Source organism: Cryptotermes secundus, unplaced genomic scaffold, assembly GCF_002891405.2.
Source record: "Cryptotermes secundus unplaced genomic scaffold, Csec_1.0 scaffold1339, whole genome shotgun sequence".
Lineage (NCBI taxonomy): Eukaryota > Metazoa > Arthropoda > Insecta > Blattodea > Kalotermitidae > Cryptotermes > Cryptotermes secundus.
This window is the reverse complement of record NW_019731295.1, coordinates 551,864-579,662: the sequence shown is the minus strand read 5'-3', so window position 1 is coordinate 579,662 and position 27,799 is coordinate 551,864. Positions and strand designations below refer to the sequence as shown.

Genomic DNA, 27,799 nt, shown 5'->3' with positions numbered 1-27,799 from the left:
CTCGACATACTATATATGAACGTACGAGATATGTTAAGGTGTGAAATAAATTTCATGCCAGACATTTCGAGCACTTATTATAAGTGTACTCTTTCAACTGTCACTCACAAATTAAATGTTTCCGGACACGCGTTGATATGGACATTTTTTGTTGTTCTGGAAACTAGAACTGGTACTCAGAGTTTGTCCGTACCTTTCAGTTGCATGCTGTGTACAAAACTGGATGCAATTAGAAGCCTTGAATCAGTTAAACAACTGAAGCGTTAAAGTGGAAACATCATTTCATGTTTGGATTTCCGTAACAGCTCATCGTTGAAAGCATTATCGATTGTATTAATTAAAGTACATCGTCTTTTGACCCAATTATTCCATAGCCTTATCTCTATTAATGGTAATGTACACTGACGGGCACGAGATCTCCTGCCTCATTATGAGTGGCGTGGCGACGCAATGAGCTGTTGACTCGTGTCTGATAAGCAGTTCCGTCACAACTCTTCATATCCAGTCAGCACTCGCCTGCGTCTGAAGACTGGCAATTTGTGCACCACCGCTTAGCAAACAGACTCACCAAATGAAACCGTCGATATCTTCTTTTAACTAGCAAGCTGGTTTTAACAGTGTTACTTCTGGCCTTGAGTTGCCCGGTTTGAATCTTGGCCGCGACGCAAAAACCTGCAGGTAAATTCCTTAATAATAAATACTTCAGTAATTATTCCTTCCACTCCTATTAAAATCATTATCAGCCTTCTATAAAATCCGTAAAATCTGAGCTACTTGCTGCGTCATATTTTTTTTTTGTATCTCGGGCTGGGGTGGGGTGAAACTGAGTCCACTTGGTACGTCTGTCACTACTGACCTATTTTACCAACGCCGAATGATAGATGATGGATGTGGAGCAGTAGGTGGAATAAGAATTGGCAGGGGAAACAGAAGTACCCGGAGAAAACCTGCCCCAGTGCCACTTTGTCCACCACAAATCCGATATGACCTGACCTGGGCTCGAACCCGGACACCGAGGTGGGAAGTTGGCGACTAAACGCCTGAGCTATGCCATAGCCTTACACGGTCGTAACTTAAACCACATGCAAGGAGATACCTTTCAGCACAAGGAGGGAAAAAGAAACTAAACGCATGCTCAACATTTGAGAGTGAATCATATGAGAAGCGAAATAGGAGCCAATAAGATATGATAATACTAATGTCACTACTATTATAACCAATAATGAGACTAATAATAATAATAATAATAATAAACACATGAACCCCGTTGTTTTAGTCCGCAAGCGAACTATACCGACCGAGCGATCGCCGCTTGTCCACGAAGTTATTGCCAACTTTAGCGGATAGAGTGTGTCGCGTGGTCAGCGCAACGTATCCCCAAGGTCGTTAATTTCGGTTTTCTAGACCAGAGCCGCTATTTCCTTGAAATAGTTCCCCAATTATCTTCACGGGGCTGAGTGGACCCCGTTCCAGGCCCACTACTTCTCAGAAAATGTGGTAGCATCGGGAAACGAACCCGGGACTTCTGGATTTGTAGCCAGGAACTCTGGCCACTAAACCACAGAAAAGGTCAATAATAATAAAAATAACAATAATAGTAGCACTAAATAAACTGCAGGAATGCTGCTTATAATAGGTCACTCCTGATAAAAATCAAAATAGCTAGCAGAAGTTACACAAAGATCTCGCGCAGTCATATCGAACAAACCCTAAATTGTATAGATATTCATAATACACAGAAGAGAGCCCATTTATGGGCCCACGTACAGTGTAGTTAGGTAAAGGTCATTGTGACTGAAAGGCGTTTCTTTAAAGTTCCCTACAGAATTTTAAGGAATTTGTTCCAGCGGGATAGACGGTGACTAGGAACGGAATAGCAGGCGGTCGGACAGACACGACCTCCACCCAAGGTGTTTCGTATGACCTTGTGAAGAAAGTCTGGAAACCTGGGGACATGACTCACAGTCGGAATCTGTTGTCTGAGCAATTAAGTAACAACATCAATACATTCCAAAGGGTTCTGACAATGGTGAATACTACTTAGAATTACTGCCTTTTCGGACTTCGTCCAGTGATTTGAGGTTAGCTTTCTCTAAGGGACCCAACATGGTAGGTGTCTTCTTCCCCTCACCTGAGGACAGAAACAGGTCCAGTTTCCGAAACGCTGTGTTTTTCTAGTTTCTAGAGTATAGGACAATGGACAAACTCCAAAAACCCAGTAATTCTGAACGACAACATTAGGTTTATGCTTTCTGATATAGTCTACCTATTAAGAACATTCAGTTGATGTGAATACTTTGTAGTGAGTTAATTTGGAAAGTGCGCACTTCTGGTGACGCCTTCCTGCCCTCTGTCACGTCGACATAGTCCCTTGGTTTAACCGCGTATATGGAAATTCCTTACAACCACCAATCTTCGCAAGCTATCTTGTAAGCTTACAGAGACTGACTGAAGGTTCGGCCACACAGAGCGCTACGCTATGTTCGCTACGTACGCTGTGTACACTCTGCGACGCAGCTAACATAGGGAACATAGCGTACGTAGCGTGCGGAAGTCTGTGTGGCCAGTCACATTGGCAATAGAGGGAGATATTTTTCTGTTCGTATAGCGAACATAGCGTACGTAGCGTGCGTCTCGTACGTAGCGCTCTATGTGGCCGAACCTTGACACTGTCTGCCGAACGCTTCAATGTAGTCATTAGAATGGAATGTTACGTTATTTAACGATTCTGTTTCAATTGCAGAAGACTTCCAAATGAACTGGGAAGATGATCTATCACAAACCATGAGTGAGTATGTGTTTCAATGGAAGCTATTGTAACCTATTTATGGGCATAACAGAGGCAGGTAAGTGTAGAGATTCAGTAATACAACCGATGACCCAACTCAGGATAGCCTATATCCCAGTGTAGATAACAACCAGTACTTCACAAATATTTGCCTTAGTCATTATCCCTATACCACTACACCTTTTTAATAATGTTTCGTATTCGGATGGTCGTGAATTCTAATCTCGTTTCTTGTGACAGATCGAGGGTTATGTTTCATTTCTTGCTCCCTCCAGACAGGCGCTGTCATAAGATCAGTTATGTGCCCATAAAGATTACTGTATAATTTAAAATAATCAGTCGCATGACCCTTGAAATCGTAACCCCGTGACATTACGGAGAAAAGAATTCGTACACATGTTGCTTCTCCTGTTTTCAACTCAGTAATGCATAAAAGGTCAGGCGAACGAACTATGATGCGCTTTGTCGTGAAAATGGGAGATTTTAGATATTGCATGGAAATGCCCATTTCAAAGTTTCATCTCTTTGATGATATTCTTTGTATCGCGTGGAGCACAGCCCTTCTTGAGAAGCCGTAATCTCTCAGGTAGTGAAAAAATGTCCTGAAGTTTCATCTCCATGTTCACATAAGACAGACGTTTGTCTCTGCTTGTAACCGTGTAAATACAGTTGTCATTCTGACACGAAGTTCCTTGAAGATGCATTTTCCTATAAACAAATCTCTCTCCAGTGGTTCATTCCCTTCAATTTCTCCGACTAAAACTGTTAATGCACCTTTCATTCCCTCATGTGTTCTACTTCCCCTGCCCATCACATTCTAAATGATTTGATCGCCAGAATAACAAATGTCAAGGAGAACAGACTGCGAAGCTCCTCCGAATATTCTCCTCACGTGTATGTCCTCAGACATTCTAAGTCGATCTGGCAACATGCCAAACACATAGCAAAATTATTATGATTGCATTAGTAACGACGTTGTCATATAAAAAATGAAAAAGTTTTTGAAATTTAATTTTGATGTGCCAAATGAAAACCTGGAGCCAAAACTCCTCTGTCACGTGACAAGTCTATGCACTGAATTCTGAGCCACAGGAGCTTCTTTCTCTTGGTTCTTTCTTCATAATGTTTCATTATTTTCAGTACTGACGTGAGAACATGGCGTATCATGAATGAATGAATGAATCTTTTCTTCATTTTAATTATCGTCATTATATCAAACTTCGCGGCGGTGGGCAGGGTATGTGGCACGAATGGGGGAAGAGGAATGCGTGTAGGATATTGATGGGAAAGCCAGAAGGAAAGAGACCACCGGGAAGACCAAGGCGTAGGTGGGTGGGCAATATTAAAATGTATCTTAGAGAGATAGGATGGGATGGTATGGACTGGATTGATCTGACTCAGGATAAGGACCAGTGGATGGCTCTTGTGAAGACGGTAATGAAGCTTCGAATTTCATAAAATGCTGGGAAATTCTTGACTAACTGCAGAATTCGCGGTTCCTCGTGAAGGGCTCAGCTCCCTGAGTAAGTAAATAAGTATATCAAACTGCGCAATAAACAGCATGTGAGTTTTATCATATCTCTTGCGTAAAAAATAAGATTTCCGTGTACACGGCTTAGTCACAAACAGTCTATTTCCCACATATTGTCATGTGTAGGGGATGTGCCTGACTTAGTGACGGGTTTTGGATTGATGATTGGATTTATTGCACTTATACACTGAACTCGTAGCTACAATTAGTTATAGCGCTCTAGCTATATTTGCATACTTTACAACACACTCTTATACACACACCAGCGTTCTCAGTCTATCGCAGTCTCCAGTATCAGCGTCCTGGCAACGGCTTTAACAAAGGAGTTGTACCAGTCTCACTGTAACTGCAGCGCACATGAAGTCTTCTTTGCTCAGCCAAGTTCTTTTCTTGTCATTTCTTCTTAATCACCTTCAACTGTCACCTCAAGAGACTCCCTCAATTCTGTCTCTTAAAGTCAAAGTCACATTGCCACTGACGGTCAGTCAGTCTTGGTGTCGAGCCCCATCCGGGGCTCATAACCACATATTTGTTGCCCTTTGACAGTTACGCTCTTGTTTTTGTGGGGCACCCTCTCTGACAAGAGGACGGGTCTCTGTTTTGTATATGCTGCTGGTCCTTGCCAGCGCAGTCTTTCTTGGGTCCGTGTCCCTTGGGACTTGCGACCATATTTTACTGTCTCATATTTGAGACTTCCCTTCTCGTCGCCTCCTACGACTCGCAGGGTCACGGTGAAGATATTCGACCCCGCCTCCACGTGGAATGTCTCTCAGCGGCCTGAGATCCTCGTTATATAGCCTCGGGGAGGCCCCAATAGAAAGCATCGTTTCCTACAGTATCCTTATTGGTGTGTTCACGGATCAGTTGCTTAGAAACGGTTCTTATATTGTTGTGCGTTCGATTCTTCGTAAATTTGTTTACCGGGTCTTTGCCTAGCGACGATCTACGGGGCGTCATGTCACAATATCGAAAGGATATGAAAACTTGTATGCTTGTGCAATGTGTCGAAATACGTCAGTTGTTTGGCTGTCGCCATTTTATTTAGGATAATTCCGCACATTACAGTTCACTGTGTCCGCCAGTGACGGATGTAGTGTAGCAAAAGATGCGTTTAGGAGGCGAATGTGCTTAGAATTCGACTATACATTCCACCCTTGTTCGTCTTCTGTCTCTGTCACAGAGAAGTAATCTCGTTTCATTTGCTTGTATATGCAGTGAACAGGCATTCTTTTCTGCAAAAGGTGCACTCACTTTACATAATTTACATAATTTATTCATACGATTATCTTGTAAATGGAGTTCTTCTGTTCTTGCAAGCATTAATATAAACATTAGGACGTTTCAGCAAGAAGAAAATGAATGAATGGTGTGAGGGTTTAATACAAAGTAAACTGATATATGGAAGTAAATGTATGTTGATGTTGGTGGCACCCCGGTATGAGGCGGCCATATTTACTTCGGGGATTCGAACCAACATCGGAACATATTGGTCCTCGTTTTCTGTTATTTTGCTTCTTCTTATTAAGAGGTCGGTTCTCGGTTTCCCATGTTCGATCTCAGGTGAGACCATGCGGCATATGTGTTCGACAGAGTGGCACTATGACAAGGTTTATCCTAGTATTTCGGTTTCCCCTGTCATTTTTTATTCCACCAACTGCTCCACACAGATAATCATCTGTGATCCGGTTCTGGTGCGTTCCCCACGATTGAAAAAGGAGACAAGCTCATGCAAAAACTTCGCATGTAAATAGTAATAATGCGGTTTCAAAGTCATCTGAAATTATCTGATGTCAAGAGCTCGTTCAGATGTAGCACTAAGAAGAAACATAACAGGGAATTCTAAACGTCCAAATGTAAGCATTCATTCAATTATAAAGAAACTGCAAAGAGCATAATGTGGCGATATTTGTTAAGATATTGGTATACCAGTGTTCTTGAACCTCAATGTCGCCTTTTGACATCTTGATGGACTTCACAATCAGATATCAGGCCATGTGCAAATATGTATAAACGCGCAGTTGAGATGATGTTCTTTGACTCATAAACAGTCAGTAAACAGTAAATACACTTTTTGTATGTCTATGAAAATTGAGCTTTAAGAACTTCCGAAATATCAGTTACCCTCCCCTGTTCAAATCATTTTGCGCAGTTCGTGCAACAAAGCGTTCGTGATGCAACAAGTGAACGATTCACTTTTAAGAAATCGCCTTAAGTAAAAGACCTTCATTAAATGAGTTAAGTGGGTTATAGGGCCTTGACGTTGTGTTAGCCACCGGATTCTCATTTTGAATCGTGTGTTCAGTCCCAGGCCTGTCGATGTCGGATGTGTGGTGGACAGGAACTCTTCGGTGCCACTTCCTGTTCCATCAACTTCTCTCACCTGTCAACCGAAGGTGATACAGTGGGCCACTGAGGGCTGAATATCAAGGAACTTTCGCCCCATCATAAGAGTCAAATAAGAAAAGTGATGCGATACATTGAAAACTATTACATGGGTTTTTTCTGGAGTATAAGAAGACACTTGAAACATATTCTTCTGGAGTGTGTGAACTATAGGAGTCAATTTTTGTTTTATAAATTATCCAGAAAACCGCTGTTTGAGATCTGAGTGTAGTTTCAAGATGTAGACTCAAGTCACACTTCGGTACGGTTGCATTTTTCTTACGTTTCACGTCTTGATGTACGCTTCCATCCTGCCAAATATCACTTCTCTCTTCATTGCTCATTACTCAGTCTTCTGCTTTTTGTTTCACTTTTAATACAATATTCGTGGAATTTATTTACGAAATAACGGGCTTCACTTAGGAAATATACCTTTAATAACTTGGACCCGTGTTAGTGCAGCCGATATAGCGAATTTTCTCTTCTCCGCGTCGTCCAGACCGACCCCTTATCGAATGTGTACCTGGGGCTATTTCCCCGGAGGTAAAGCGCCAGGAGCGTGAGGCTGACCACTCAACTCCAGCTAGTGCCGAGGTCAAGAAAATGTGGATCTTTACATCAACTCCCCATACGTCTTCTTGACGTAATGCTTAATTAGTTAAGTACAAGGGTCAACTTTACCTTTTCTTTACTTTTTTTACTCATGGAGTTAAGCCCTTCTTGAGGGGCCGCCAATTCTGCAGCTACTCAAGAATTTCCCAGCATTTTATGGAACCCGAAGGTTTGTTACCGTGTTCACAAGAGCCCTCCACTGGTCCCCATCCTGAGCCAGATCAATTCAATCCGTACCATCCTGTCCTATCTCTCTAAGATCCATTTTAATATTGTCCACACACCTACGCCTTGATCTTCCTAGTTGTCTCCTTCCTTCTGGCTTTCCCACCAATATCCTACATGCATTTCTCATCTCCCCTATTCGTGCTACATGCCCTGCCCACCTCATCCTGCTTGACTTGATCATTCTAATTATACCTGAAGAAGAGTACAAGTTAATCGTCTCTGTGGTCTAGTGGTCAGAGTTCCTGGCTACAGATCCAGAGTTCCGGGTTAGATTCCCGGCGCTACTAGATTTTCTGAGAAGTAGTGGGTCTGGAACGGAGTCCATTCAGCCTCGTCGGGATAATTGAGGAACAATTTCAAGAAAATTGCGGCTCCGGTCTAGAAAACCGATATTAATGTCCGTGGGGATCCGTTGGGCTGACCACGCGACACCCTCTATCCTCTAAATTTGGCACTAATTTCTCCGACAAGTGGCGGTCGCTCGGTTGGTATAGTTCGCTTGCGGACTGCAGGCCACGGAGTTTTTTTTTTTTTAAGAGTACAAGTTATGGAGATCCTTTCTTTACCTATACCTTTAATAACAATTGCGTCGTAGCTCAGCACCTAGTGCGTTGTAAGAACTTTGCTTGAACGTTTCTCAATAACAAGACTCAAAATAAAAACGACAATTTTCACAAGATCACACCCTAGAGACAGTGTTCTGATAAAACTAACAATTCGATTCGAAATTGCAGCTAAGTGCCAGCTTCGAAAAGTCACCTGTTTCTTCGGTAGGCGACACAGACAAAAATGAGTCATTAAAAGTTCCCGCCTACAGAAGGGGGCTAACTTTATGTCTAGCACAGATTAAAAAAGGTGGCTCTTTCCATGTAGACCAAAGTTTAGTAATACAACTTTATTCTTGCCTGCTTTTATCCCGAAGTGCCAATTCTTGGATGCCGGTGTTGGTTAACACATGACAAGGAACCAATGCTGTGCTCTTACAGGGGCCGATGGTTTTTCAGTCGGGAATAATCCCACAGAAATCCACGTAAGGACGTGTGAATGGGGAAGAACTGATAATTTAAGTACGTTTATATAAGGCCGACATCTGAAGTGAGTTTCATTAATAATGCACATTTAAGTGCGTTTTTTACTTGTCATGAAGTATTTGCTTTTGGACTGTCCCATAAATAGACGGCTGGCCGCGAGCTATTTGGCACTGATATACAACAGAAGCATTCTGCCGGTCCGTAACGCATAGGCGCAGCATGTCTGCAGCCTGCAAATAGGACTAATATTGTAACGTGTAGGGGGTACGCGTGACGAAATGACGGGTACTAGTTCGGATGATTGGATTTATTAGCACTTTGGTTACAACCTCTTTTAGTTACACTTAAATACAGCGCTATCGCTGATTTACATACACCTCATAATTCACGGTTACACGCACACACTCTAGTCCTCTCCTGGTAGTGCAATTAAAACACAGGAACTAGCCAATTCAGATCACTCGAAGGGTTACACATAATTAAAGTTTTCCAACCACACGCCAGGAAATACTGAAACACTCTAAAAATCTCTTAAATACTCTTAAATACTTGCAAATACTGAAATCTGTTCTGTTTCTAACTGTCTTTATATAGCTTCCGCAATGACCACGCAGAAAACGGCCTATATTGTTGGAACGTCTTTAGTCAAAGTCACATTGCGACTGACGTTCAGTCAGTTTCAGTCAGTCAGTAAGTCTTGGTTCCGAGCCTCATATGGGGCTCATGACCAGATATTTATTACCGTTTGACAGTTACGGTCTTGTTTCTGTGGGGCGCCCTCTCTGACTAGAGGACGGGTCTGTCTTTTGTAAATGCTGCTGGTGCTGGCCAGCGCAGTCTTTCTCGGGCCCGAGTCCCTTGGTACTCACGACAATATTTTACTGTCTCACATTTGAGACTTCCTTTTTCGTTGCCTCCTACGACTCGCTGGGTCGCTGGCGCCGACCGTATAGAAAACGCCGTACTTCTATCGTTGCATTACGCGTATTGGATAGCTAGGTGTTTAACGGACAGTTACCTAGCAACGCTGTGTCCATCCAAGTTTCAATATGAACGGGCAGAGTTAACGCGAGAATCCATTGCATCTCCGCCCAGAACGGCCGGACGACTATGGAGCAGGTCCCAGAAGCACGCCTACAAACATTAATTATTTGATTATGCAGTGTAAACGCCAAGTTACGTAGGAGAGCAGCATGTTCGCGTGGGATTGACGTGTGAGTTATGATAATTTGTAAGCCATGGGAATGGAAAATCGAAGCTGTTCTTTGAATTCTAATTATCTACTGATTAAACATCGTTGTTTCACCCTTAGGAATGGCAATTACTGAAGCAAACATTTTTAGAAACTTTCAGCCCGCTATTTATACTGTCTGAGCTGAGCTTAATTGAACAAGACAGTTTCTGCTAAGCCAACAGGAACAACTAAAACAACGGTACTTAGGGACTGATGTTTAATTAGAAAGTTTTATATGCGTTTAATTGCATTGGGACATTGATTTGTTAATCGGTAAACTTTTGCTGCACACATGAATGTGTACAGACATTGACTTTGTAAATATCTACGAATTCTTAACCTTGACAGGAGTTGGGTGTCAGTGATCAGCTACAAGCTCCGCTAGCTTTACCGCAAGAGAAGACGTGGGGAGCACCCAGTGCTGGTTTTGATTCTGTGGTGAAGGTAGAAAAATCTTGACCTACCGGGAATCGAACTGCAGGCAATCAACTCATTTCAACCCCCTTCACTCTTTCTGAGCTGGTACTTTATAAATTAAGGTATACTGGCAAAAGAAATAAATGATTTTAAACAGATGATGGAAGGTGTACTTGTGAAATTAAATCTAGGATTGTCATGGCAAAAGCTGCATTTAGCAAGAAGAAGAATCTTTTTACCAGCAAATTGGACTTAAATTTGAGGAAGAAACTAGTGAAATGCTACATTTGGAACATAGCTCTGTATGGGGCTGAAACATGCACACTTAGGGCACTAGATCAGAAACATCTGGAAAGCTTCGAAATGGGGTGTTGGAGAAGGATGGAGAAGATCAGTTGGACCGATTATGTGAGAAATGAAGAAGTGTTAATTAGAGTCAGTGAGCAGGGGAATATCCTACACGAAATAAGAAAAGGGAAGGCTAATTGCATTGGTCATATCTTACGCAGTAACTGCCTTCTAAAAGAAGTTATTGAAGGAAAGATAGAGGGGCGGATAGAAGTGACCAGAAGACGAGGAAGAAGACGTAAGAAGATGCTGGATGACCTTGTGGACAGAAGGGGATATTTTCATTTGAAGGAGAAAGCTCTAGATCGCATCAAATGGAGGAACTGTTTTGGAAGAGATTGTGGACCTGTCGTCTTGACAGATGACCGATGAATGAATGAATGAATGAATGAATGAATGTATTTTATCGTACTGTGCGCAAACTATAAAAAATGAAGGCATGAGAAGGAAGTGAGAGCAGTCCGCTCCTTTTCCGGATGTTGAATCTCCGGAGGAGAATTTTGAAATCTGAGTAAAAATGTACCATTTCTTGCGATTTTGTTTTATTCATTTATATGATTATCCGATATTTGTAAATTGTCAACAACACCACTTTATCCCCTGGGATGGTCTATAAAGGTCGTTTAATGTTTTTTTATGTTGATAAAAATTTTGAATAAAACAGCTGGAGGTAATTATTAGGCCGAATACGTGGCACATAACAATGATTTTTGGAGATGAAAACTTGAAATCTTAGAAGTATTTAGACAAGTAACGGTCATAGATATGAATGGACAGTATTTTAATCAACCAGCAGCGAGATATGTAATGAGACATGGCATAATAAAATCTGGTTTTCTATTTCTCATAATTCGATTCTTCTGCGCATGCGCTCACCCAATCTCCTATCCAATGGGCACCGGAGGCTCTTTCCCCGGGGTTAAAGCGGCAGGGGCGTGAAACTGACTAGCTCCAGCTAATGCCTAGGTGAAGAAAATGTGGATCTATACACCCACTCCCCCATACGCCTTCGTGGCGTGCTGCTTAATCAGTTAAATTCGCTTAGTGGGAGGTGGAGTCCAACTGGGTCCACTCGGCATGGCGGCCACGGATTGGCCTATTGTATCTGTCCTGGATGACTACGATGGTGGAATGAAGATTGGCAGGGGAAACCGAAGTACTCGGAGAAAACCCGCCCCAGCGTCACTTTGTCCGCGACAAATCCCACTTGACAAGACCCGGGATCGAACCCGGGCCGCCGCGGTGGGAAGCCAGTGACTAACCGCTTGAGCTATGGCGCGTCTTGCTTAATCAGTTAAGGACGGGAACAACTTTACTTTACCTTTACATAACCTTACTTTGCCGCAGCGGTGGGGATTGCTTGGTCAAATTGTGAGAGCTATGCCGGCGGTAGCGTAGCTACTGGTAGGTCTCTCATACCGTACAGGTCAAAGGTGAAGATCCAGATGAAAAGAAATACCCCGGGTTTCCAGGTTAAGGGGCTGGGCACGGGGCTGACAACCCCATCTGTAAAAAGCCTTAGTTTCTGAGCAGGTTTTAACGATTGGAGCCGGACGGAAAATCGTGGGATTGGGACCAAAGGCGAGTAATTTAAAATCGGCCAATGCTCGTCATGGATTGTAGCGCGTGCAGACCAAGAAGAAGAACCTGTAGTTATATGGAATTACCGAAACGACAAATCTTGTTACAGTAATCACTTTCACTGTTAATCATAAATAGTTACCCGTTATTATCAATAATTAACCACGCCCATTGGTAAACGTGTAGTCTGTGTACTAATAGTGAAACCTTAATACATTAAGATCTAAATGTCTTCCTTCGCTCAGTTAAGCTACATGCCATTAAGATATGGGAGGGATTGGAGGCAAAGCTCCACGCATTCCTAATCTCGGCACTAGATGAAGGTGATTGGTCAACTTTACAAAAGCCTTACTATTGACTGCATACTGAATTAGTGAACACCTAAGACTATCACTTCCCGCCGATACGAATAAGTAATAAGTAACAGGGAATAGCTGCATGTTCATTGTAACGGAAGAGTTCAACGCAGTTTCACTCATTTCACTTATTATTCCTTCTACAGAACTTGCCTGTAAATTTTTACAATTTTTTGATTTAATGTAATCCTTAATAACAACATGGCGGACGCCAGGGCAGCAGTAATGTCACTTAATGTACGCTTCTGGATTTACGTATGCTAATAATGTGCAACTTCTTCAAACAAAGTCGCTGTAGTATTTGGGGCTGCAAACAAATTCGCTTTCGCTTTGATGGCGATAACTAGCAATTCACATGCGAAATTCCGTGTGAAGACAGATCGCAGATACGACGAGATCTGTCTACGTATGCAGTATCTTTCATCAGACAATAATTCCAATGGGTGCGAAACTGTGAGTTTATATCCTATGAATTTAACGAATGTTATATTTTAGCGTCCTGTTACAGCAGTACAACGCATGCAGTAACAGGAGCAAAACACAACACAGAACACGATACACAAATAAATGTAGGAGGAATGCTCACATAAAAGAGGATTGGCGTAATTCGCGTGTTTGAGTGCGACGTAGGAAGAATCCTGAAAAGTTTTATTATTTAGAATTCATCGTCCTATATGACGAACACAGATTTTAGTCATTTTAGAATGGAGACATTGTGGCATGCAGTGCAATAGTTTAACGTGCATAAAGACACCTGAAGATGGCACATTAGTGCCGAAACATGTAGTGTGGAAGTGAAGAATAAGGTGAAAAAGTGTATACACTGTGTAAGACGGTCAGCATAAACCATGGACATGAATTTAACGAAGACGGGCTCTGTATTTCATTAACAGGCTCTTTACAGGCGCAAAATAGCAGTATCAGTAACAACACGACGGATCTGCTGCACAAGAAGCCTATGAAACAGGCGAGTACCATTCATGGGTTCTTCTCCGGACCCCTCGCTGCTCAATGTCTTGCTACGCCACGTGTGTGACCTTCAGGTGACCTAGACGCTCCGCGTATGAAGATTTGTGTTGTCTTCTTTGTTCCGACCTCAGATAAGAGGGCGATTTATCATCCCTTCCGTGCTGCATGGTTCAAGTGGCAGCAATGGAATGACTGCAAGTCTGTTTTAGTGCGACATTTGCAAGGAAAGAAACGTTGCCATTAGCCTTTGCATACTTATACATGACTGTTATATATTATGCATCGACACATGCTGCAAATTGAAGGTTATGCATCTACCACAGTCCCTATAGGGGCAGTGGAAAATACCATATAGTTATTAATTTAGACCACTTTATCGTGTGTGCTTAAGGGCTAGCCAAATATTGGGTTTGTCTATGACATTACGTGTTCTTCAGCTTGTAAGGAAATCCTGTAATCGAAATATTTCGGATATACAAGCGGAAAATATGCCTAGAGGTGTAGAATTATTATTTTTTAATTCATATAGTGTATTTGCCATACTAGTTGAAGCAGAGAAGAAAAGTATGTGTCATAACATTTTCCTTGTTTAGTTTCGATTGTGTACAGGGCCTACTTCTAGAAATATTACAAATTTCTCTCTGAAAATCTCAATAAAACAGCTATTTTTGAGACCTGGGAAAGAGCTGCTAAACAAGTCTTAATGAAATTCACCTACCTCAAGATTCGGTACAATGACAGACAATAAAAAGACGATCATCTTTCGGGTCCCCTAGCACATAGGCATCGCCTGAAGTGGCACACAACATTTCGAGAGAAAGCCTCTGTCACAGTGTTGGAATGACTGGGTAGAACACATGCAATGCGTGTTCATGCAAGAAGGAGAACACTTTTTCTGGTTGAGATATCGTGAGAAGATACCTCTTTTGATAAGGCCTGTACACTTTGGCGGCCCATACACGCACGAGTCTGGCTCGCGGGTCCGGCTCGGCGAGGAGCCGGGTTCGAATTAATTTCACCACACACGGACGAGTTTGGCTCATTGTAACCCGAGCCGAGTCGGACTCGCGAGCCAGACTCGTACGTGTATGGGCCCTCTTAGTTAGGAAGGTAGCAAAATGGATCGACGATGTGAACCAGAAGGAAGTGTTTCAGGATGGGATTCATTGGCTGGCTTCTGTGATGATCAGCGCCTTTGAAAAAATAAAAAGGGGGGAGAAACTTTTCGATTTCGTAAATAATTCTCAGTTGCTTAAGGGGAGGCCCTTTAACTTGAAATGTTTAATTAGTCTCGTTGCTTCAGGTAGTATAATTAGTAGACAAAGTTATGTAGTCAATTATTTGATTACTTTAGCTTAATTAGTAGCCTAGTAGTTGTGCCGTTGATTTGTATGTTAGTCGCTTAGTTTGTCTGTTACTCAGTTATATTATTTCCTTTATTGACAGCCAGATAGACTTTTAATTGAAACAATTTTATCACAAAAATGCTGCTAGGAATTAAAGGAAGATAACGACACTTTCTCCAGTTTTCAGTTCGATAACTGTAACAAACTTTCGAGTTTTCCGTTTCTAACATTTAACAAACTGTTGTGATCAATATTTACAGTTTCGATGCGAGAGATCGACAACCCCATTCCGTATTAAGCGTAAACATAGCAGCGATAGAGAACACTATGCGTTTCATACATAATTTTCTCCTGATAACACGGCAAGCCAGCGATATTGGAGCCACCGGAAGCATTAAATGCGTGCATCACGGAATCCGGTCCTTTGCGTGTTGGAACGAGAGTTTTCGTCATAATATATTGATCCTGTGAAGTCTATGCCCGCGATTAATTATTGGCTGGTTCCGAATACGGGCATTTCCTCAGAGCCTAAAAGTTTATTCAGATATTACGAAGTCTTCCTGTAGAATCAGACTGGGCGACGCGTCACGCATCTCATGTCATGAATGCAGAAGAATTCTCCTGCTGCTGGTTGCTACACGTCATACAGGACATTGCATCAAACATTCACAAGAATATTCGGCAGGTTTCTCATAAGTTCAGGACAGCCTCATCATTTTCAGAACTTAAATATACCCTCTGTCACGTACACAAACACTCAATATGGCAGGAAGCCAAATATTGACGTTTTACTACCTCCATCACGACCGAGGGTATCCTGATTTTCGCTGGATTCAGATATATTACTTTAAAACTTCCCAACAACGCGTCCGTGCCACAATCTGACACTGTAATTCAAAGCGGTTAGAAGTGTCGTTAAAACATTAAGAATGAAGCTGACCTAAATAATATTTAACAGTCATTTCCAACCTCACAATATATATACTGCATGTCGTTTACGTAGACAAATGGGCTAATTCTCCTTATTATGAGACTCGTAAGAACCTCACAAATACACTTGGCAAAATTTTCCTTTCTTTAGCGTTCAACTTGGTGTTACAATATGGTTAGGATTAGGTTTCAAACTGTTAAATCACTTGAGAAAGTGTCAATGAGTTTGTCAGAGATGGAGTATGAAGAACTACGGTATCAAATATTCGTTTCACGGACTGTAAAAATTATTGATTGATTTATGACTGTTAAGAAATTTTTAGTTAAGTCCTATATAGAAGACAAAACACAGAAAATTAGAATTTGACTCGGCCATAATTACATTAGGGCCAATCACAGTGGCCGCGAGGTCAAAATCATGAACCCTCTTCGCCCGCTCGAAGACTGGGATCGTCGGTTCGAATCCCACTTATGGCATGGATGTCTGCGTGCGCGTTTGTTCTATGTTTGTGTTGTCCTGTGTGTAGGTAGCGGCCTTGAGACGGAGTGATTACTCGTCTAAGGAGTCCTACCGTCTGTGTAAAATAATTACGAAAATAAAGGAAAGGCCAGGGTCCAACAAGAGGCTGTAAAACCATCAGTGAGTGAATGAATAATTGTTTTGGAAAGATGTGCCTATAGATCCTATTTAAAGAAATAAGATGTCACTTGAAAGCTTCTGTTAACTGCCCCGAGTTCTCTTCCACGATATGAGTGCAATGAAAGGGCCGTTATGCGGTGCTACAGCAATCAGTAATAGAACACTGGGCAACAGGAACATATACATTCATAAAATTATCATACTGAATTGTTTTATTACAGTTTATTTAAAGAAGCCCTGACGTAGAACTCCGCCTTTCGCAAGTTACTATAGGTCAAAGAGAGCCAGAGATCTCGCATGTACACATTTGGCCGTGTTCTTGCCCCTTGTCCTTCATGCGGCAACAGCGAGTAGTTAAAAACTCTACCTTCCTTCGGCAGATTTCATGTCTGGGGTTCGGTTCTCAGAACAATCTTTTGCCTAAATAGCACGAAACGAGATGCGGTTTTCGTTTTTTAATTTATTTTGTTATTTGGTTGTAATACCTTGAACATTTTCCATCCTCGAGGATTCATGCGAATCGGGAATAGATCCCCTTTCTCCTTGAGTCACTGAAACGGCGATCCAATGATCCTCTAGGTCCAATAACTGAAACAGCGATCCAGTGATCCTCTAGGTCCAGTAACTGAAACAGCGATCCAGTGATCCTCTAGGTCCAGTAACCGAAACAGCGATCCAGTGATCCTCTAGGTCCAGTAACTGAAACGGCGATCCAGTGATCCTCTAGGTCCAGTAACTGAAACAGCGATCCAGTGATCCTCTAGGTCCAGTAACTGAAACATTTCTCTCCATTGGATTTCTCAGAGTACATAACTCTGTTACCTGAAGATGGGAACAAATACAGTACCCGAAACTTTTCATTTCTGACATAATACATAGAGGATAGATAATGGCCAATTATTGAAACTGAGATTTCGTGTGTGTTTCTAGTAGGTTTGTGAATGATTTATTGATATGACCGCCTCTGTGGTCTGGTGGCCAGAGTTCCTGCCTACAGATCCAGAGATCCCGGGACTACCAGATTTTTTTCTGAGAAGTAGTGAGTCTGAAACGGGGTCCACTCAGCCTCGTGAGGATAGTTGAGGAGCTATTTCAAGGAAATAGCTGCTCCGGTCTAGAAAACCGAGATTAACGGCCGTGGGGAATCCGTTGCGCTGACCACGCGACACCCTCTATCCGCAAAATATCGGCACTAACTTCGCCGATAAGCGGCGATCGCTCGGTCGGTATAGTTCGCTTGCGGACTACAGGCCACGGAGTTTGTTCGAATTTTGATACAGCCTAGTTGACGGCTCCTCTTCTTGTTCGTAGGTATTCTGTTTTATTCGGAAGGTAAAATGTACGTATTTCAGTCATTTAATGTGTTTCCCTTTCTAACCGATTAATTTATTTAGAGGTGCTGCTGGATAATATTCAGACAAGTCCCTTGATGCAGGGTATGAAACTTCTCACATTAATATCTGTGTCTTCACTGAGGAACACAAGACACACGAGCAAGAACCAAGTGAATTTCGAACCCTCCATTCCATTGCTTTCTCAGCCTAGGACCGCACGTCCGCTAGACATTGTGGCAACTAGGAATGCCACTTTTGTAGGATGTTACGTAATATACAACTTTCTAGCAGATCTTGAAGGTTATAAATTAAATATCAAGGAAATTCATTTATTTGTCCACATATTTCATTCCACATGATACAGTGGTTTATATGACTCAGCAAATTGTTTAACGTGTCTCAGAATCTCGCGCAGGTACTCCGACTGGTTTTTAGTCTGTCTGGTCGTTGCTTCAGCAGAAGCGAAAACATAAAGTAATCCTTATCGTGCGTTATTTGTTTCGTTTTGTTACAACGGTGAGGCCAAAAGGTGTATCTGGCCCAGTATTCGGAAACCGTATGGACCATTTCCAATGTTGATTTAGTCTCCTCGCCCAGTAATGCAAACGCCATTGCATGAGTTGTACTCTCGTACATACTCTCCGTAGTTATTTGCTTCGCGTGTACCCCCCCCCCCCCTCCGCAAGCAACCTTCGCAATACAAACTGTCAAGTGGCGCCAACATCGGCGTTCCCGCGAACGTGTTGCAACTAACGAGGAAGGGAAACACATTTAATCTTTTCTTAAATACAGAATGCCGGTTACTTGTTACTTTAATGACATAAATTCTAGGAGACGAAAATAGATTAACTGGCCTGCTTTATCCCTCAATGTTGTGTGACTGTAAATGCAAGTCCAATGTGCTTTCCAATATAAACTTGCTACATAAATGACAGGTAAACTTTCAGGCATTATACTTGTATAGTTTCATACTTTACCAAACACTGCTTTGCTTCCAGAAACCAAGAACTCTATGGGTTTATGGAATTAATAATTATACTATGTTTCACTGGGATAGGTAAGTGGGCTATTCGAAAAATAACCTCCGGTGAGCTGTTAACAAAACAAGCAACGAGAGGGAAATATTTACACAAAAAACATACAGACTTAAGCTAGTTCCCAACGCAATCACCACAAGAACTGAGGCAGTTGTATCGGGGAATAAATTTTCTTATGCCTGTGTCAAAAAGTCTGCCGCCTGGGAGCTCAGCCACGTTTTGACACCTTCCATCAACTCATTATTATCAAAGCGCTGTGATGGCAACCAGTACTTCAGGTAGGTAAACAGGTGGCAGTCACTCGGAGCCATAACAGTGACATAAGGAGGGTGGTCAAACAACTCCCAGTTGAAGTGCTCGAGCAGTGTTCTAGTGCGTGCAGCTGTATGCAGATGCACATTCTCGTGGAGGAGCACTACACCGGATTTCAGCATTTGACACCTTTTACTCTTCAACTCCCAGTTATTTTAGCTTTTCGCGGTACACTTCTTGTGGTCCCCTGTTGTACGAATTCCACCATCAGCACTCCTTTCCTCTCCTGTCCCAGAAAACCGTTGTCATTAGGTATCTGGCATACAGACAAAGTTTGTTTAAAGTTTTTCGGCTTGTATGGCGAATATGTGTGCATCAGCTGCTTTGACTTCAACATTCACAAATGAAACCCAGGTTTCATCATCTGTTACTCGTACGTTGTGATTGAAAAATTCATGGCAATCTTTGTTGTATCGCTCTAAAAACATCAAAGCCGAAGCCATTCTCTGCCTTTTGCGCCCAACAAAGAGCATTTTCGGAACCCATCTTGCGCAAAACTTGTGACAGCCTAGCCTAACTATGATAATCTCGCAGAGAACGGTGTGTGAAATTTGTGGAAAGTCACACGAAAGTTCTGAAATTGTGAAGTGCTGTCTGTCGCAAACTTTTGGGGGCAACACTTTAAAAAAGATCATCACTCACTACAGATGACCGACCACTTCGCTCTTCTACATGATGGATTTCCGCAGCACTCACGTTTTTAGCGCGATGAGAGTAGAAAACATCGAGAATTTCGCAGCCGACCGGATTATCAGTCACGGAACACATCATAAGTCACTCAGTAGAGACAAGAACAAACACTAGGTGACCAGTTATGTGATGGTTTACAAAGCAATGAGTAGTGTGACGCTACCTCGCATGCGCGAGCTCAACCCCACTCCTACATAGTTGCACAAAATAAACGGTGGTTACTTTCCGAATAGCCGTCGTATTTGTCAGAGATTTATCTAGTTTCTTTCCCGAGCACGTGATTTTAAGAATTGCGTGCTTGAAGGCGGAGCCAGCTATTGAAAGAATAGCATATATTGATGTCGTTCGTTAGTTGAGGAAGTGGCCGTCCGACATGCACACTTCGTGGCGCGCGTGTCAGTCACGTGATTCATAGAAGCGTGACCCAGAATCCACTTCATGCCACGTAAAAATAAAATGGTGGATTTAAGAGTTGTAAGGAATGCTTCAAAACGATATGTGATTTGTGATTCGAGGTTCTAATGACAGTGACTCTGGAAAGTACTTCTCCTGGGATGTGACGTCGCATAGTGTGGTATAGGTTTATTGACGTTTCAGAGTAATTTACTCTTTACATTTTCAGGGTCGAAGAGCGAGACGAGCAAGCAGCCTGTCTATGCACAAGAGCCACGTAGTTAAGTCCCTCTAGTGAATAAGCTACGGGCTGGATGGCCGAGGAGTTAGAAGTCGAATCCCAACAGCAACAAGAGGCATTTCTCTACTTCACAATATCCAGTCAGGCTCTGGGATCCATCCTGATACCCATACAACGGGCGCATAGGACTATTTTCCCAGGGATAAAGCTGTAGGAGCGTGAAGCTGGTCACTGATATTCATTAAGATTGTTGGAGCTATACCTCCACTACCTCATATGTTTTTATGGCTTAATTTATGCTTAATTACAAGTCCAGGAATGACTTTATAATCCATTTGCATACAAATATATGTGTGTATATACTGTATATACTATACATATGTGGTTTATGTAGATCTATTTCTCATTCACTGAAAGCTCAAGTACTCTTTGCTTTTTGTGTTTACACTTAAAGTAACGTATGTTCATATCATGCAAACGCAGGCTGCATATACTGCACCCTCTTGAAAGAAAGTAAGAGCACCAGCGCTGTTAATTAAGCAGAATGTAGCAAAAAAAGTAAAAAAAAACGCGTATTCGGATGGGTGGAATGTGCAGAGAACTACGTGGGAAAGCAGAAATCTTAGAATCTTAGAGGGCAAACTGAGCAAGCGAGTAAATGAAGTCGACTCAACTACTCCAACCATTCATACCTCTGAACAGAGCAAGCAAAGTTGAAGTGCCGTTATCGTGCTATGATATAAGCAGCGTTGATTCTTTCAGTACTTACCAGATAATGCAGCAGTTAATTGGTTACCTAGTTTTATTTAGTTATGCGTTAGTTATTTAGTTAGCTTGTCATAAACGTGTTTCCCCCCTTGGCACTACAGCCCCAGTTGGCCTAGGCCTACCTCCATGAACTTCTCCGTTCACTTCGGTTTTTCTAGATCTTACACATTCGGTAGGACTCCTTGGGCGGGTGATCAGCTCGTCGCAAGCACTATGCCTATACACAAACACAGAAAAACGTACACACAAACTAAACATCCATGCTCTGAGTGGGATTCGAACCCACGATTCCGGTTTCCAAGCGAGCGAAGACAGTACATGCCTTAGACCGCTCGGCTACCGTGATGTTATAAATTTTACTTGGTTGAATAAATGGTTACTTGCATGAGTACTCAGTTCTGGGTTCTGTAGTTAGATGGGTGGGTAGAGAGGTAGTCAAGTACACAGCTGCATGATTACTTAGGTATTCAGTCAGTCACGCCATGGAATTGGTTACGTTGTTGTGTCTCTGGTCCTAATTATTCAGTAGTTCCCAAAACAACACGAAAAAATGAATCGATGCGTATGTTATTTGGCCTACTCATAGATCGAAGCGCCTGCTTCAGGTTTTTACGTACTCATGGCTTCGGTGAGCATTTCGACCGGCTGCTATAAAGGGGCTAGAGCCGCAAGATCGACCGGTATAGGCCCTTGTGTGTGTGCAGCATTGATGCAAAACCTTTCCTTTCAAAGCTCCACATTGTCTACATGCCCTTTGTCGGCCGGCTTCAGGATGCAGACTTAATAAGCAGCCAAATTTGTATTTGTTGTTATTATTAGAAACACTGGAACTATGTACGTATTTCTGTAAGAAATGCCAAATGGGAATTTTGAAGTATATTTTCATTTTATTTTTAAATTTCTTAAGGGGGGGGGGAGACTGAGTCCACTTGGTACGTCGGCCACTATTTGGCCTATTATACCAGCCCCAGAATGTAGACGTTGATGAGTGCGGTGGAATGAGAATTGACAGAGGGACGATAAGTACTCGGAGAAAACCTGCCCCAGCACCACTTTTTCCATCACAAATACTACATGATCTGACCCGGGCTCTAACCCTGGCCACCGCTGTGGGAAGCCGGCGACTAACCGCCTGAGCTACGGCGCGGCCTTTTTTAAGTACTTACTTTATAAAACATTGTGGTAGAAAAAATGAAAAACTAAAGTAAATAGAAAATTATGTAAATGAAAAATTGGGCTGTTTACGAGTAATAAAATTACAAGAACTTAGTAACGTAACATTTGAGGCCGCGCCATAGCTCAAGCGGTTAGCGCTGGCTTCCCACCGCGGCGGCCGGGGTTCGATCCCGGGTCTGGTTAAGTAGGATTTGTGCTGGAAAAAGTGGCGCTAGGGCGGGTTTTCTCCGAGTACTTCGGTTTACCCTGCAAATCTTCATTCCACCAAATTCTCCATCATCATAATCATCCGGGGCAGGCTACAATAGGCCAATCAGTGGACTCAACCCCCCCACTAAGCCAATTAAAAAAAAAAAAACGTAACATTTGAGCCTTTAGCGCTGATGCCAGACTTTTCAAGATGAGAGATGGACTGACGTGAGAGTTCATCTGTGCGCCAGTTCCGTTGCGTGGAACTCGCATCGATCCCCAGCAGCGACAGTGCTTTTGGACAGGCTTGCAACAGCAGCCACCTCTGCCGCAGATTTCGATATTTTCTTTAGGAAGAAATTAATAAAACTTACGCAAACCGCCCTTTTGAATTTGGACATAATATTATCACTTGTTGCTGTGGAAGTCGATTAGTTTGAGCTGTAAATTGTCTCCATATGACGTTTCTAAGGGGCTAGCAAATGTCTGGTACAATGCTCTGTTCCGATCTAAGTCCACATAGCTGCCTGTGAATAACTTCTGGAGCTCCTAAACCACTCTCACATTTCGACTACCACAAAATTCGACAACATAATTAATTTTTACCTGATCTGCCTCTCAGCAGCTAGTTGGATGTTTAGGGCAGACAAAACATAACTAGATATGACCAAAACGTTTTTTCATGAAACGAAAATCCTTCATCCCACAAATATTCAATGTGAATGGATAAGTACTGAGAGTTTATATGCTGCGCCAATGTGTGAGTTGAGCAACACTAGAATGTGCATTTGAACACAATCTATATACCACGTACCATTTACAGTTGTGGGCAGCCTAAAAATGCTGGCATGCCGTATACGGCCCAAGGTCTCGGGTTATTCATCAGTATATTTTGTTTAAGCATCCTGTTGCATTAATATATGATATTGTCACGTGCTGGGTATGATACGCGACAAATAACTTTACGTGGGTCTCGGATTTAGCGAATCTTTATTGGACACTCACACTTATACACCATACAATTATTACCACTTGCAGTATCACTTGGCTATTGGCCCAGTACCCCAATGCGACGTCTCGACTATCCTTGTCCGTGGTTGGATCTCAACTGTCTTCGGCGGCGGCTATCCCAATACTGACACGGCGAATGCATTACCTTATATATCCGCGGCCGTTGCTACGCAGTGAACCTTCTGTTGTCTATCACCGGGGAAACGCTGCTTCGTGGGCAACGGCCCACTGTTATTGCGTTGTCTCTGTGGGAACTCTCCGCGTATTCGTCGTAACCGTGGAGGCTCATTATAGGCTGTTAACTTCCTATTGTGGCCGTTGCGCGGCGATGGCCGTAAGATAGCACGCTACAGTATATTTCATTCAATATATTTTTGTGCACAATGCAACTTATTACTGTCCCCTTTCCTTCTCCCAATATATTTCGGCCGTACACGGCACATTATCAGGTGTCTGTAATTCGCTAAAATTGTCCAACTTCTCATATCATATGTGAATGTAATATCGCTTGACTTAAAATAAATGGACCTTAATTAAACTCAATGAAACTAGTTACAATTTAGTTACGATTCCAATATTTTTCTTGAGGTCGTCGTCTCGTCATCCAAATAACTTTGTTTGAGGTCTGTTTGGATTTATTTGCGCAGCGGCGTGGGTGTTTGTGTGTTATGGCTTAGATCCAAAGTATGTTGGTGTAGATATCACGTAGGCCCCTTTGATAGTCAAAGGCGCAAATAAATCCAAACAAGCTGACCTAAGACAAAGTAGTTTGGATGAAGAGACGACGACCTCAAGCAAAATATTGGAATTTTAACCAAATTTGAAGAATGCCGTCTTCTAGGATGTGGCGCCTTGTAGATATTTTGTTAACCCACGTTTCGCAGGAATATATCTCCTCCATCTTCAGGGTATGAAATATCCGCTAGCGATGAAACAGCGTGAGTAGGTTTCACGTTCCTACGAAGCGTGGGCTAACAAAATATCTACACGGCGCCACATCCCAGATGACGGCATTCTTCATAGTCACCGCCGTGAAAACCTCAAATTTTACATAACTAAATTTAACTGGTTTTTACTGAGTTTAATTAAGTTCCATTAATTTTAAGTTAAAGAGATATCCTATTCACATTTGATATGTTGGACATACCATACAGTGCAACAATTTTAGCGGATTAGAAACACCTGAAAATGGGCGCGTACGGCCGAAATATATTGTGAGAAGGAAAGGGACTAATAAGTTGAATTGTACACCGAAATACATCGTATGAAATAAATTGTTGCTCAGTGCTGTAGAGCCTCTAGTAATTTGGCTGCTTGCCCGTAGAGCGCCTGAAGATGGACGAGATCATTCGTTGACGATTCGAATTATTTATTTTTAACGTTAACCACATAATTTAAAATTAATTATGACACAAACAAATAGATTCATAATCTGTATATAAATTATACCTGCATTTCTGAAGAATTTGAGCTGTAAGGAGAATCAGCCGAAGTGAGCCTCGCTGTGAATGTAGTGCGGTCCACTGTGGATATTCACAAACGGTTGCCGGCTTTCAGCTTCTTATGCGTTGTGCACTTTAATCTCAGAAACAGACTTTCCTGCAGCTAGGACTTATAAACTACAGTCATATCCACTCAGTCAGCCGTTTAGTATGGTGTCTTAGCAATTTGATATTGGTTAATTTCCCAATTAGTTATTAATCATGCAAATCTCACGTGAAGCAGGTTCATTCAGTACGAACATGCTGGCATTGCACAACTTTGCAATTGCAGAATTGTTATGAGCAGGCTCTCTGTATCAGAGTCACGTCGATAAATGTGTCCAACTTATCACCGATTTTCCCTTTTGTGCGGTATAACCTCACATCTGTTAGTAGCCGAGTCAGTCTTTCAGAAAGAGGCAGGGGCACTAAGCGAAAATAGCGCAACTTCCTTGTATTATTGCAGATAATTTAGTAATAAGCACATTATTCAGATAATTATCGCTCTTTCCTAATATAACAAACATTTTTTTTCCTTGGTACTACAGCCCCAGTTGGCCTAGGCCTACCTCCATGAGCTTCTCCCTTCACTTCGGTTTTTCTAGATCTTACACATTCAGTAAAACTTCTTGGGCGGATGATCAGCTCGTCGCAATGCCTCTAACTGTACACAAACACAGAAAAACGCACACACACACAAACTAAACATCCATGCCCTGAGTGGGATTTGAACCCACGATCCCGGTTTCCAAGCGAGCGAAAACAGTACATGCCTTAGACCGCTCGGCTACCGTGACTGGCAATACACAATTTAAATGGTGTAATTCTAAACAATCCTGAGGCTTTTAAATGCAATCTACAGGCTAAGAATCCGTTTTCTACTATTCAAATTAATATTATCCTCCCATAGTCAAGGCAATCATTTTTCCTTTCAGGCCCTGAACCTACAACTATGCTGACCGGAAGGTTACAGAAGAAGATAGCGAGGAAGAATAAGTATAAAAGAAAGAAGGTAGAGAATGAATGGGAGGATAAGAAATAAAAGGAGACGACGGAGGAAAAGCACATCGGGGTGAGGTGAAGGCAAGAGCACGGGTAAGAGAATGATGTGGAAGAAGACGGAGAAGTAAAAGATAATACGCAGAATATGACAATGAGCTGGACAAGAGGATAAGGAACAGAAGACGGGGGATGGGGAAAGGAGAGGAAGAACGAGAGAGAAGGTGCAATACGTCGGCCACATTCCTGTACTGTAGAGACAATCTTCATTCCCCTAAATATCGACTTTCCCTGTGACTTCTGTCTGAAAGGGCAACGACCGCTTCGTACAAAACATGTTATGGATTTTTTCTTTTTCCGCTTTATGTACTGAGCCTGTCCTTCATTTGACTACACTTGGTAATAATAGGGCAGTTGTTTTATAAGCATTACTCTGCCTCTCAGTCTATCTCCTTTGATCCCAGACACACAGTATTCACCCCGAAGAGTGAGTATTCTCGAGCTGCTTCTGGCAACAGTAGCCGGTACACAAGTGTTCAAGGGCCCTTCCATTAATACACATGAGTGATAGGATGCGGAAAGGGCTAAAGGAGCAATGTGTGACCCCAGGACGTGCAGCCGGCCAGGGACTGTGCCTCACTAGAAAACTGGGTGACGTCAGTTACTCCTGCTAAGGCCTATCCATACCACGTCCTCATCGTAGTCCCCGGGCAACGTTCCCCGGAAGGGCAGAGTATAGAAGGGCGAAAAGCGATTTCCCGACGCTTTAATTGGAACCCAGTGGCTAAGGGAGTAAACCCCGACAGAAAATCCTAGGTCCTGAAACTTAGCGGGGGTTAGTCGCACGGCCAGTTCCCTTGCACTGTAAAAAATCAAATTGCTAAAAAAAGGCTCAACAGATGAAACGGGCACGACTGAAGCGAGTTCTAAGGAATAAAGAAAGTAAATTAGTGATAGGAGCCTGAAATGTTAAGACTTTATGGAAAGATGACGTAAGGGAAGATCTAAAGGATTTAGGAATTTATAGTTGGATAACTCGCCCACAGGACAGAAGTAGTTGGAAGGAAATTGTTGAGCAGCCCAAAGTATTCAAGAAATGAAGCTGTCGAGCCTTATGAAGAAGAGATGGGATGCGGAAGCAAGAGTCTCACACCCATGTGGGAACTTAGTATTGAAGCTGAATGTACTTAGAAGTACAAAAATGGGGCAATCTGGTAGTTGAACTCATATCTTCCAAATACACTATATAGTATTTTTTTTACAATATTTGGCAAATGCAGAAATGCATTTATTTAGAATTTATTTGCCTTTGCACTGAGCCAGAGATTTCTCGCCTAAGGGAAATAAAGTAATTGCAGAATGTCTTTGTGTTGCCAGATTATTTTTGGTAGGTTATTTTAAGACAATATTATATTTAAGCATCCTGTTGCACTCTACACGACAAATGACACAAACTCCGTCCCAAGTGCAAACAATATATATTATATGTCTTTGATCTTGCTCTCTTCCACACTACATGTTTCGGTCTCTAACGGCCATCATCAGGTGTATACTCTTACGTTGCTGCCACACTGAACCCAGTCTAAAATTTAACATTTAAAAAACACATTGTTATTTTCTTCGTTATTATCAACATCTACCGCGTTGATATCTGTCTGGTATGTAGATTGTTTTGCACACGGCAATTTTGATTTTCCTGTAGTAGCACTATAAAATCTTTTAGTTATAATTTTAAAATCCTTTAAAATTTCTCTAAATTTTAAATTTAAAATTTA

At 42.2% G+C, this 27,799-nt stretch overlaps 1 long non-coding RNA gene across 1 annotated transcript; it reads left to right on the top strand.

Annotated features, from left to right (window-relative positions):
* Positions 1–492: 492 nt before the first annotated feature.
* Positions 493–27,336, top strand: LOC111866983. Its single transcript, XR_002843257.2, has 3 exons — positions 493–678; positions 2,744–2,788; positions 25,961–27,336. It is a non-coding gene; the product is annotated as an uncharacterized LOC111866983 (long non-coding RNA).
* The last annotated feature ends 463 nt before the right edge of the window (positions 27,337–27,799 follow it).